We start from the raw sequence: 14,364 nt of genomic DNA, 5'->3' as shown, positions 1-14,364 counted from the left end.
ACACAACACAGAAACACCACCAAAGTGTCGGTGGATGATAACTCATCACACATTACATGTATACCGGTTAATTATATATACCAATCACCGGTTAACAAGTGAAGACTGGAAAAATGGATCATAGTCGATATGATCAAAAGATTAACTGTCTCTCGGGGTCTTCGTTTTGCTTGAGGTCTTTATACCACTTGACTGATAAGCTTCTTCTTCAAAACACCAATAGTCTTCAACAAATAAAGACTATACATACAATACCAGTTAGAACAACTACCAGTTGAGAATAATTCATTTATCAAATAAGTGTGTGTCCATCAATGACAATCACAACTAAACATCATCAAAATACCAACAATCTCCCCCTTTGGCATTGATGGCAACACTTAGGAAATTTTTTGACATCCAACTGCTAACAAAAAAATGTCATGAGAATAATTACTCCCCCTAAGCATATACACCACTTGTAGTACCCCTTCTTGATCGGACTTATTAGACTGATTTTATGTTACAGTTTACTATTCAGTTGACACTTTATTGCTCGATATTTTGCAGACGTATTTGATATTATTTCCTGTTTATCTGGATATTAGATGCATGAGTTATTTTCAGTATTTCAGTACTGGTGATTTCTAGTATTTCATGGATTATTGCTTTGTATTGACATCTTACTTTATCTAGGCGATGTGTCATATATATGTTGCGTGTCTGCAATTGTATTGGATGCAAGGGGACGATTTTCCTTCACTCATTTCGATGAGACAGGGAACGTCGCGATTCTCCTTCATCGGTGTGCGTGCCGTATATTCTATATTTATATGCATATATGTGTGATTCGATGATGCAGGATATTGTAGGTACAAGTATTGGGTAGGTACGGGGTATCGTCTCCACCTGGCTTCACAGGTCTGAGCGTGCCTTATATGTCCGATGGGATTGGAGGAGATAGCTGTTGACCCTAGTCCTTACCTTCAGTCTACTCTTGTGAGTGTCGTCAGTCGGTCGTCCATCCTTTTGGTTCGAATTTCGAGTCTTTTTGCTTTTCCTCGATTTGTGTGCCATAGTGGTTCGGTTATTTATTTAAGTTTAAGTTGTCATTCTTTGTTGGTATAAGCAATTTATTCATTATTATGCCTTTATGCCTTGAACCTAGCTTAATTGATTAATTTATTAGATTTAAAGCTATAGTTGTTTATTTTGGAAAAGCAATCATGTCTAAATCCAATGGAAGAAGCAAAATAAATAAAGTTAATTGCTTTTAATAAATACAAATAAAGCTAACTTATTGTTTTCCATCTTAGTTGAAAAGTTGATTTAATTGCTATTATGAGAAAAGTAATTTTAAAAAAAAGGGAATTTCCATTTATTTTAGAGGAATATGAAAAAAAAGAAAAAAAAAGGGAGTCAATTGTTTTATTTTAATGTTTTTTAATAGAAAAATATTTCAACCTAGAAAATTAGGTTAAAACATTGTTTTACTATTTTACCTTGGAGAAGATTTTTGGAGGATATGCTTGTTTGGAGGAGAAAAACAAATTCTGGATAAATTTCTTGAAAGGAGGATTTGGGTTTTGAATTAGCTTGGAATTCTGCTGAAGCACACAACTTCTTCTTAGGAACTCTAGAGGTTGGTTGAATCCTTCTTGTCTATTTTTGAAAATCCATGCTTTCTTCCAATTCTCTGTTTATTGTTTAGAGCTTGGTTTATGAGTTTTGGGTGTTGAGTCTTTGCTTGCCATGAGATTGTTGAAGAAGAATTCCATCAATTTTGTTACCAAATTTCAAACTCAAACTCTCTCCAAGTAATTTCATAATTTAATTTATGTTCTTCATTTTTGCTTGTGCAAGAAATTCATGGCTTTTGGCTATTTGTAGTTGGAATTATTGTTTTGGTTTTAGTAGTGTTATGCTGGCAAAATTTTGCCAAGCATTTATAAAATAGTTCTTCCTGGTAATTTTCAGTTTAAAAAGAATAATTATGAGTTAAATTTCTCTTGTCCATTCCTGTTTGGAACAAAGAGATTCAATTGGGGATTAGAGATCAAGTCTATTCCCATTCAATTTAATTTTATGAATGAACTGGGCTGATTTGGGAAAATTTTTTATTGCCTCTGTTTTGTCTCAGAAGTCTTCTTGCTGGTAAAAATTTTATTACCAGTGACTTCTCTAATTTATCTATTTGGTTGTAATGTTTTAAAAAATAAAACATAATAAAGGAAGGGAGAATTTGGCTGGGGAAGTCATTTGTTATTTGTTTTTAACAGAGATTTCATCTCTTATCTCTGTTTGATATTTTTTTTTTGTCTCAGACGTTTGTAATAAAAACAGTATATAAAATTATTAAAACAAAAATAAAATTAACTAGTTTGGGATTGGGGGCGGTGGCGGGGAGCTGGGCTCAACCCAGCCCACACACCCCCTCTCCCTGTAGCAGGCGCTGCTTCCCCAGCTTGGGGTTAGCAGCAGCGCTGCTTCCCCAAGACTGAGGATGCAGCAAGCGCTACTTCCTCATACTTGGGGATAGCAGCACTGCTGCCGTGGGAGCCTTGGGCCCCACGTGGTAGGTTTTTAGTTTTTTTTTATATTTTTTTTTTTTAGTTTTAAAAAAAAAAATAGTATAATGATTGATGGTTGTAAAAAAAAATATAATCAATAAAGTTTTTTTTTAATAATAAATAATAATATATTGTTATTTAAATAGTAATAATAATATTGTTATTATTTAATATTAAATAATAATATTAAAGTTAATTGATAGTTATAAGACATTAAGGTTAATTAATAATTCTTTTATTTAGTGATTAAATTTATTTTCGTTGTATTTTGGAAAAAATATATAAATCATATGGAAGTGATTATTAATTTTTGGAATTATTTTATATTAGCCTATATATATATATATATCTGTTTTTATTTGATTTAAATGTTGACTTGGTTATAGTCGAATTGGATAAATTGTAATTTATCATCATCAACTGGTTGGGGGTTTAGAATCGTAAATGTGGTTCCAATTCAACCTTATTAGACATGTGACTTCATCATTTCTTTATGTTAAATAGATGCGAGTTCTTTAATTCCAGAAATCCTTATTGCGAGCATTTTATGTTGTTGACTGCTTAAAAGAAAGATTGCTTGTGTAGGATCTTGTGTTTTATTAATTGCAGTCTAGTTGTTTAAATGTCGTTGCATTATGGTTAAGATTGTCATTATGTCGTTGATGTTACCCTTGGTCAGGTGTCGATGTTTAAACCTTGAGGATGTGAGCCATCATGTGTTATGTCCCTAATGGTCAACTCTGGGTTTGTGATTGTGAGTCCTTCACCTGTGTTATGTCTGGATTATTAATGGTTGTCAGCCCCATCATAGAGTTCTCATAGAGAGTCTTATCCAGTTAGTGTCCTAGTAGAGAGAGTGGCTTTCGGGCGGGGGCCGGACCTGAAGTGGATGGCAGGATAACCCCTCGAAAGTCAGCTATTAAGTGATAACCTAATAATTTGATTAGGGGGTGGGTAATTATTAATTTAATTAAGATAATGTACCCCGTACACGGTTGAGTGCTTGTATAGGCTCAAGGTGTTTGGGAAGGCCTGGAATGGAAAACCTACCACCTTGTCCTCACGAAAGGATGGTAGGGTCCGCATGATGCTTAGATGGAGCCGGGGGTTCAGGAGAGGTTACCAGGATAACCCAAGATGGGGGCCGGGACCTATGGAGACCTACCTAGGGTAACCATCTTAAGCCATGTGATGACACTCTCTCTTTAGGGTCGCTAGTGTTTTGTGAGTTGAGTCACTTGTGTACTGCGGAGTCATGTGAACTGTTGTACTTATCTTGCTTGGTTGAGGGTCTTCTGCTATCTCCTAGCACGGTGGGGTGGTTCCATTATGGGAACACATGGTCGGGTGGTAGTGCCACTTCCCATCGGATATCTTGTTCCTACCTTCTTGCGAGGATTGGTTTCACTGATGTATCTTGGTTCTTGCTTCGTGTAGCAACTCATGTTCTTGATATTGTACCATTGAGGCCTGTGTGGTCATTATATCAGTATCTATGTAACCCTTGTACTTTATTGTTCTATGGAAGCCATGTAATTTATGAAATGATGTAATTTAAGTTAATGGGATATATGTTGTTTCAATTATCTTTCATCTTATGTATGAATGAATCATTGGAAGTATATATGTTGTAACTCTTTAAATCTATCTTTTGGAGATCAATTTATGTATTTGAGTTATCTAATTGTAATTGGCTTTCCCTATTTTAGATGGATAATTGGATTAATATTGTGATGTAGTTTTCATTAGAAGTAATCTTCGTTGGTAACCCTTTAGGATGTCAATGATAGTCTTCCGCTTATGTTATTATGGTGCAAAGTTATGTGTTATTCACTTAATCTTTTAAAAAAAAAATTATTTCTCCCTTTAGTTGCCTTGTAGTGTTGCAATCCTTTAAGGTTCCTGGCGGGGCATTACATTTGGTATCAGAGCCCATGTTTCAACATTGGGTACTCTGGGATTGTAGTGAGCCCATTCAGTTTGACCTTGTGTGTAGATCTTAGTGTTTGGATTTCCCTTGCTTTATCCTTGTCATTGATCTGAACCATTTTCTCTTTTGTAGTTTTGATCATGGTTAGGAAAGCTAAGGGAGTTGGCCGTGTTGGTGGCCGCAATAGAGGTAGAGGTGGGGGACGGGGTCGAGGTTCAGACCGCCATACTCCTTCACCACCACCCGCTCATGTGAGTGTGGAGCAGGATTAGTCAGTGCATCAGGAATTACCGCATGTAGAAGAGCAGGTTCTCGAAAGGGAAGAGCTGAGGCAGATGTTTCAAGAGGTTCTAGCTAGGCTAGACCCCAGGCCTAAAGGGGAGCAGCCCATCCATGCTCAGGTTGGGGAGTCGCATCAGCACGTTTCAGAGGAGAGAGAGAGAGAGAGGTCTCCTAGGAGGAGAGAGGTTCCAGTTGGCCATGATTCAGCTCCCTCGAGTCAAATCAAGGATCTTTTGAGGACCAACCCTCCCTTCTTCGATGGTCGAGGCACAGGTCTCAAGGCAGAGACTTGGTTGATTAGTTTGGATAGGTGTTTCGCTATGTTCCCATATAGTAGCAACACCCGAGCGAGATGTGCGATCATGCGTCTCGATGATTTTGCTTCAATTTGGTGGAAGTTAGAGGAGGAGAAAATTGGTCTGAGTATCAACACTGTTTCTTGGGAGATTTTCTTAAAGAGATTCAGAGCACGGTTTCTCTCACCGCAGTGGAGACAGACTCGGGCAGATGAGTTCTATGCATTGCGGCAGTTTGGTATGTCAGTTGACCAGTTCGAGCATAGATTCTATGAGCTGAAATAGTATGCCGGGATTGGCAACGATGAGGCTATGCTCGTACAACATTTCTTGAGAGGTCTTAATGACCGCATTAGTGGAGGGGTTAGAGTTTTTGAGCCAGTTTCAGTGGAGGCAGCGGTGGCGAAAGCCAGATTGGTTGAGCAGAACCTCATCCGTGCGCATGGTGGACAGTCAGGAGTTCAGATAGGGAGTGTTCTTTTCAATGGGAACAGAGCTCGTGGGAATCAATCCTAGTCAGTGGCACCATTCAGGACTCCTCAGGCACCCGCTAAGGGTGGACAGTAGCAGCAGCCGCAACAGCAAGCGCAGCAGCAGAAACCGAATCAGTCTCAGGGCCAGCAAGGTGGCAACCCTCATCATAAGAGGAACAGGAACTGGTGGAGGAGCAAACAGGGTTTTCCAGGACAGTCTTCTCAGAGTGCATCTCAGGCCCCTAGTAGGGGAAGTTTTTAGCAGTCCAGTGGGCCGACTGGAGGTAGAGGACCAGGTAGAGGAGCTTGCTACTCTTGTGGGCACTATGGTCATATAGCCGCGCAGTGTCCTCAGCGTTCCCACCAGACAAGGAGTCAGAGGCCAGCTGCATCAGAGCCTACAGTAGGGGATGCTGGTAGATCCCACAGAGTGTTTGCAGCGGTTGATGACCACCAGGCTGAGCATCAGGGGACAGTTATTGAGGCTGCAGGTGTGTTGTGTGGTATCCCTATCTCAGTTCTTTTTGATTCCGGTGCATCGGATTCTTTTATTTCTTCGTCCATTGTGGAGCAGTGTGGACTTGCGTCTGCTAAGCAGGCAGATAGGTGGCAAGTAGAGTTGGCTACCGGGTTGCGCGTGTTTGTAGATGCCTTTGTTCCTTGTTGTGAGTTGGATCTAGGTCCCTTTGTGACTTCTGTTGACCTTCGAGTCATTCATTTGGGATCCTATGGAGTAGTGTTAGGGATGGATTGGTTAGCATCTCACAGTGCTCATGTGGACTGTCATCAGAAGACAGTAGAGTGTTTAGATGACCGTGGCAGGAAAGTGGGGATCGCTGGAGTTCAGAGATCGATATCCTTACGTATGATTGCCGCTATGCAACTTAAGCGGTGTATGCGTAGAGGATGTTAGCTTTTTGCAGTAACTCTTAAGGATATGGATGGGGGAGAGAGTCAAGAAATCGCTCTTGATGGTCACCCTATTCTTCGAGAGTTTGCTGATGTGTTTCCGTTGGAGATTCCTGGTATGCCTCCAAAGCGAGACATAGACTTTCGCATTGACTTAGTTACTGGTGCAGAACCTATTTCGAGAACTCCATATCGGATGACTACTCAGGAGTTGAGTGAGTTGAAGTTGCAGATGGAGGAATTGTTGACCAAAGGATTCATTCGTCCTAGTGTCTCTCCTTGGGGTGCGCCTGTTAGCTTTGTAAAGAAGAAAGATGGTTCTCTTTGGTTATGCATTGATTACCGACAGCTGAATAAGGTAACCATCCGGAATCGATATCCATTGCCTCGTATTGATGATCTTTTCGATCAGGTGAAGGGAGCCAAGGTGTTCTCTAAGATTGATCTGAAATCTGGGTACCATCAGTTGCGCATTCATGATGCAGACATTCATAAGACAGTGTTTCGCACTCATTATGGTCACTATGAGTTCACAGTAGTACCATTTGGGTTGACAAACGCGCCTTCAGTTTTCATGTGCCTCATGAATGGGGTTTTTCGTACATACCTGGATCATTTTGTTCTCGTGTTCTTGGATGATATATTAATTTATTCTAGATCTATGGAAGAGCATGAGGATCACCTGCGACAAGTTTTGCAATGCTTGAGGGAGAATCAGCTTTATGCCAATTTGGCGAAGTGTGATTTCTTCCAAACTGAGGTGAACTATCTTGGTCATGTGGTTTCAGGAGAGGGTGTATCTGTGGATCCTTCAAAGATCCAAGCCATAGTGGATTGGCCAGCGCCGACCAATGTTTCAGAGGTTCGGAGCTTTATGGGTTTGGCCGGATATTACCGTCACTTTGTTAAGGATTTTTCCTGAATAGGTCACTCGATTACTTCTCTTCAGAGCAAAGGGAAGAAGTTTGTTTGGTCAGAGCAGTGTGAGTCAGCGTTTCGTGCCTTGAAGGAACTCCTTGTCAGTGCTCCGATTTTGGTAGTCCCTGATCCATCCAGAGAGTTCATGGTATGCACAGATGCCTCTTTAGAAGGTATAGGTGCGGTGCTTATGCAGGATGGACGTGTGGTTGCCTATGAGTCTCGCAAACTCAAGGACCACGAGTTGAACTATCCAGTTCATGATTTGGAGTTGGCAGCTGTAGTGCATGCGTTGGTTAGGTGGCGTCACTTTCTGTTATGGCGTCGGTTTGAGCTGCATAGTGATCACCGCAGTTTGCAATATATCTTCACGTAGGCGAACTTGAATGCCCGACAGCAAAGGTGGATGGAATTCCTCTGCGAGTATGATTTTGAGGTTTGATATATTCAGGGGAAGGAGAATGTAGTGGCTGATGCTTTGAGTCGTAGGCGGCATGAAGTTTCAGCATTGTCCCTTGGAGTGGACTTGAGGCAGAGAATTCTTGGAGTTCTTCCTCAGGACTCTTGGTATCAGGATGTTAGAGCCGTGTTGGAGTCCGGGAGGCCGTTAGACGGTAGATTTTCTGGGTTTAGTCTTGAGGCGGATGGCCTTCTACGTCATCTTGGCCGGATCTACGTACCTCCTTTGGAGGGTCTTCGCACTTTGATCATGACTGAGGCCCATCGTGCACCTTATTCGGCACATCCAGGTGTCAAGAAGATGCATGCAAATCTTAGACAGATTTATCATTGGGCTGGCATGAAACGTGACATTGCCGATTTTGTGTCGAAGTGTTTGGAATGTCAGCGAGTGAAGGCGGAGCATCAGCAGCCGGCAGGGCTTTTGCAGCCTAATTTAGTACCGGATTGGAAATGGGACATCATTTCCATGGATTTCATTGTTGGGTTGCCTGTTTCTTCACGTCGTCATGATGCCATCATGGTCATTGCTGATAGGTTGATGAAGGTTGCTCATTTTGTTCCCATTCGAGCTTCCTATATAGCAGCAGTGGTGGCTCGTGTCTTCTTGGAAGATGTGGTGAGATTGCATGGGATTCCGAGGCGGATAATCTCTGATAGAGATCCAGTCTTTACCTCAGCATTGTGGACCTCACTCCAGCATGCTTTGGGAACTCAGTTGAACTTCAGTTCAGCTTATCACCCAGAGACAAATGGTCAGACTGAGCGTGTGAATCAAGTTTTGGAGGACATGCTTCGCATGTATGTTATGGATCAGCAGTCACATTGGGAGGATTATATTTATCTTGTGGAGTTTTCTTATAACAATGGATATCATAGCTCCATAGGTATGTCCCCCTTTCAGGCATTGTATGGTCATCCTTGCCATACTCCGTTGAGTTGGGATCGGTTAGAGGACAGGGTTCTTATTGGCCCGGATATTCTTCGAGAGATGGAGCAGCAGGTAGAGCGGATTCGTGAGCATTTGGTAGCTGCACAAGATAGGCAGAAGAAGTATGCAGATGCTCACGGGGTAGATCATCAGTTTTCTGTTGGCGACCATGTTTTCTTGAGAGTGTGTCCATGGAAGAGTCGGATCCATTATGGAAAGGGTTCTAAGTTGGTGCCTCGTTTTGTTGGCCCGTTTGAGATCCTTGAGAGGATAGGGCCTGTTGCCTACCGTCTTGCCTTGCCACCGAGTCTAGCCCGCATCCATGATGTCTTTCATGTTTCAGTTCTTCGACCTTATCACCCCAATGTGACTCATGTTCTTGATTGGAATGCTTTGCAGGTCGAGGATGGGCAGCTTTCCATGGAGCCCGTGCGCATTCTTCAGCATCGGGATTTGACCGTCAGGGGTTGCACCATCGACCAGGTAAGGGTCCTATGGGACCCAAATGATGAGACCTCGGCGACATGGGAGGATGCAGCGAAGATGAGAGAGCTCTATTCTTATCTGTTTTAGGCTTCTAGGAGTAAGCCTAGTTTTGGGGGGGAGAATGTAGTACCCCTTCTCGATCAGACTTATTAGACTGATTTTATGTTGCAGTTTACTATTCAATTGACACTTTATTACTCGATATTTTGCAGACGTATTTGATATTATTTCCTGTTTATCTGGATATTAGATGCATGAGTTATTTTCAGTATTTCAGTACTGGTGATTTCTAGTATTTCATGGATTATTGCTTTGTACTGACATCTTACTTTATCTAGGCGATGTGTCATATATATGTTGCATGTCTGCAATTGTATTGGATGCAAGGGGATGATTTTCCTTCACTCATTTTGATGAGATAGGGAACGTCGCGATTCTCCTTCATCGGTGTGCATGCCATGTATTCTATATTTATATGCATGCATGTGTGATTCGATGATGCAGGATATTGCAGGTACAAGTACCGGGTAGGTACGGTGTATCGTCTCCACTTGGCTTCACAGGTCTGAGCGTGCCTTATATGTTTGATGGGAGTGGAGGAGATAGCTGTTGACCCTAGTCCTTACCCTCAGTCTACTCTTATGAGTGTCGTCAGTCGGTCGTCCATCCCTTTGGTTCGAATTTTGAGTCTTTTTTGCTTTTTCTTGATTTGTGTGCCATAGTGGTTCAGTTATTTATTTAAGTTTAAGTTGTCATTCTTTGTTGGTATAAGCAATTTATTCATTATTATGCCTTTATGCCTTGAACCTAGCTTAATTGATTAATTTATTAGATTTAAAGCTATAGTTGTTTATTTTGGAAAAGCAATCATGTCTAAATTCAATGGAAGAAGCAAAATAAATAAAGTTAATTGCTTTTAATAAATACAAATAAAGCTAACTTATTGTTTTCCATCTTAGTTGAAAAGTTGATTTAATTGCTATTATGAGAAAAGTAATTTTCAAAAAAAGGGAATTTCCATTTATTTTAGAGGAATATGAAAAAAAGAAAAAAAAAGGGAGTCAATTGTTTTATTTTAATGTTTTTTAATAGAAAAATATTTCAACCTAGAAAATTAGGTTAAAACATTGTTTTACTATTTTACCTTGGAGAAGATTTTTGGAGGATATGCTTGTTTGGAGGAGAAAAACAAATTCTGGAAAAATTTCTTGAAAGGAGGATTTGGGTTTTGAATTAGCTTGGAATTCTGCTGAAGCACACAACTTCTTCTTGGGAACTCTAGAGGTTGGTTGAATCCTTCTTGTCTATTTTTGAAAATCCATGCTTTCTTCCAATTCTCTGTTTATTGTTTAAAGCTTGGTTTATGAGTTTTGGGTGTTGAGTCTTTGCTTGCCATGAGATTGTTGAAGAAGAATTCCATCAATTTTGTTACCAAATTTCAAACTCAAACTCTCTCCAAGTAATTTCATAATTTAATTTATGATCTTTATTTTTGCTTGTGCAAGAAATTCATGGCTTTTGGTTGTTTGTAGTTGGAATTATTGTTTTGGTTTTAGTAGTGTTATGCTGGCAAAATTTTGCCAAGCATTTATAAAATAGTTCTTCCTGGTAATTTTCAGTTTAAAAAGAATAATTATGAGTTAAATTTCTCTTGTCCATTCCTGTTTGGAACAAAGAGATTCAATTGGGGATTAGAGATCAAGTCTATTCCCATTCAATTTAATTTTATGAATGAACTGGGCTGATTTGGGGAAATTTTTTATTGCCTCTGTTTTGTCTCAGAAGTCTTCTTGCTGGTAAAAATTTTATTACCAGTGACTTCTCTAATTTATCTATTTGGTTGTAATGTTTTAAAAAATAAAACATAATAAAGGAAGGGAGAATTTGGCTGGGGAAGTCATTTGTTATTTGTTTTTAACAGAGATTTCATCTCTTATCTCTGTTTGATATTTTTTTTTTGTCTCAGACGTTTGTAATAAAAACAGTATATAAAATTATTAAAACAAAAAAAAAATTAACTAGTTTGGGATTGGGGGCGGTGGCGGGGAGCTGGGCTCAACCCAGGCCACGCACCCCCTCTCCCTGTAGCAGGCGCTGCTTCCCCAGCTTGGGGTTAGCAGCAGCGCTGCTTCCCCAAGACTGAGGATGCAGCAAGCGCTGCTTCCTCATACTTGGGGATAGCAGCACTGCTGCCGTGGGAGCCTTGGGCCCCACGTGGTAGGTTTTTAGTTTTTTTTTATATTTTTTTTTTTTAGTTTTAAAAAAAAAAATAGTATAATGATTGATGGTTGTAAAAAATAATATAATCAAAATTTTTTTTTTTTAATAATAAATAATAATATATTGTTATTTAAACAGTAATAATAATATTGTTATTATTTAATATTAAATAATAATATTAAAGTTAATTGATAGTTATAGGACATTAAGGTTAATTAATAATTCTTTTATTTAGTGATTAAATTTATTTTCGTTGTATTTTGGAAAATATATATAAATGATATGGAAGTGATTATTAATTTTTGGAATTATTTTATATTAGCCTATATATATATATCTGTTTTTATTTGATTTAAATGTTGACTTGGTTATAGTCGAATTGGGTAAATTGTAATTTATCATCATCAACTGGTTGGGGGTTTAGAATCGTAAATGTGGTTCCAATTCAACCTTATTAGACATGTGACTTCATCATTTCTTCATGTTAAATAGATGCGAGTTCTTTAATTCCAGAAATCCTTATTGCGAGCATTTTATGTTGTTGACTGCTTAAAAGAAAGATTGCTTGTGTAGGATCTTATGTTTTATTAATTGCAGTCTAGTTGTTTAAATGTCGTTGCATTATGGTTAAGATTGTCATTATGTCGTTGATGTTACCCTTGGTTAGGTGTCGATGTTTAAACCTTGAGGATGTGAGCCATCATGTGTTATGTCCCTAATGGTCAACCCTGGGTTTGTGATTGTGAGTCCTTCACCTGTGTTATGTCTGGATTATTAATGGTTGTCAGCCCCATCATAGAGTTCTCATAGAGAGTCTTATCCAGTTAGTGTCCTAGTAGAGAGAGTGGCTTTCGGGCGGGGCCCGCACCCAAAGTGGATGGTAGGATAACCCCTCGAAAGTCAGCTATTAAGTGATAACCTAATAATTTGATTAGGGGGTGGGTAATTATTAATTTAATTAAGATAATATACCCCGTACACGGTTGAGTGCTTGTATAGGTTCAAGGTGTTTGGGAAGGCCTGGAATGGCAAACCTACCACCTTGTCCTCACGAAAGGATGGTAGGGTCCGCATGATGCTTAGATGGAGCCAGGGGTTCGGGAGAGGTTACCAAGATAACCCAAGATGGGGGCCGGGACCTATGGAGACCTACCTAGGGTAACCATCTTAAGCCATGTGATGACACTCTCTCTTTAGGGTCGCTAGTGTTTTGTGAGTTGAGTCACTTGTGTACTGCGGAGTCATGTGAACTGTTGTACTTATCTTGCTTGCTTGAGGGTCTTCTGCTATCTCCTAGCACGGTGGGGTGGTTCCATTATGGGATCACATGGTCGGGTGGTAGTGCCACTTCCCATCGGATATCTTGTTCCTACCTTCTTGCGAGGATTGGTTTCGCTGGTGTATCTTGGTTCTTGCTTCGTGTAACAACTCATGTTCTTGATATTGTACCATTGAGGCCCGTGTGGTCATTGTATTAGCATCTATGTAACCCTTGTACTTTATTGTTCTATGGAAGCCATGTAATTTATGAAATGATGTAATTTAAGTTAATGGGATATATGTTGTTTCAATTATCTTTCATCTTATATATAAATGAATCATTGGAAGTATATATGTTGTAGCTCTTTAAATCTATCTTTTGGAGATCAATTTATGTATTTGAGTTATATAATCGTAATTGGCTTTCCCTATTTTAGATGGATAATTGGATTAATATTGTGATGTAGTTTTCATTAGAAGTAATCTTCGTTGGTAACCCTTTAGGATGTCAATGATAGTCTTCCGCTTATGTTATTATGGTGCAAAGTTATGTGTTATTCACTTAATCTTTAAAAAAAAAAAATATTTCTCCCTTTAGTTGCCTTGTAGTGTTGCAATCCTTTAGGGTTCTTGGCGGGGCATTACACCACTCCCTTTGCAAAAATTACAAGTATATGCAAAAATACTCATCAAAATTTGAAGATAGATACAGTACTCCCCCTTTGCCAACAATGACAAAGTAAATGCATAATTTTGCCAGTTTGCATAACGTAAAAATAGAGTATGTGTTTATGACAACAAAGAATAAAATTTCTCAAAAAGAGATTTAAAGTTTTTCAGAAAATTCTTCATGTTTGAAGTCCACAACTCAAGAAGTGAGGCATCAACTTCACTCTCAGTGTTCCTTTGGAAGGATAATTATTCCATCGCATCTATGGTGCTCAACTCCTGGGTCACAGTGATAGCTTCTAAGTTCAGAAAGCATTGCTGAAGAACCTGCAATTTTGGCAATAGGAGCAACTAAAGCTCCTACAAATCTCGAGTCCAATTACAAATCTCTGAGTCAAGCTTGGCAATTTGATGCTGATGTTGATGAACAATGTGTCCATAGGCCATGAATAGATCATAGGGCAGTTTGAAGTTGCTGATGTACTTCTGTAACTTTGTTTGTAATAGTGTCTTTTATTTCAGAGCATCTTCATAGAATAGGGGAGGTTGATAGATTTTACTCAAGAGTAGGTGACCTTCACCCATAGTTGAACTTACATCATCTTTTTGTTTAAGCAATTTTGCCCGGTTATCATTCATGTGCTGTACTAAGGCAACTGCGAGTGTCTTTTCATGGCTTTTCTTTGTAGTGGCCTAGGCAACATCTTCCAAACATTATACTTGGTCATCGACTAATGTTCAAAGTAGTTTGAGCTTAGCCAGCGAGGAGTCAGTACTGGAGAGATTAGTACCGGGAATTAGATTGGAGAGGGTGTGAATGGAAAACTGAATGACATCCTGCTCTTTCTTTTTCCTTAGTTCTTCCAATCTCTCCTGTGCTAAATGAATGCTTCGTAGTAGCTCAGTTTCATCAACCAACTGGGTCAAACAAGCAAGAGTCAAATAAGTGGAACTAGTGGAATCAACTTGCTTGGCTTGATCT

This window comes from Cryptomeria japonica, chromosome 10, assembly GCF_030272615.1.
Source record: "Cryptomeria japonica chromosome 10, Sugi_1.0, whole genome shotgun sequence".
Taxonomy (NCBI): Eukaryota; Viridiplantae; Streptophyta; class Pinopsida; order Cupressales; family Cupressaceae; genus Cryptomeria; species Cryptomeria japonica.
Note: the sequence above shows the minus strand (reverse complement) of the source record.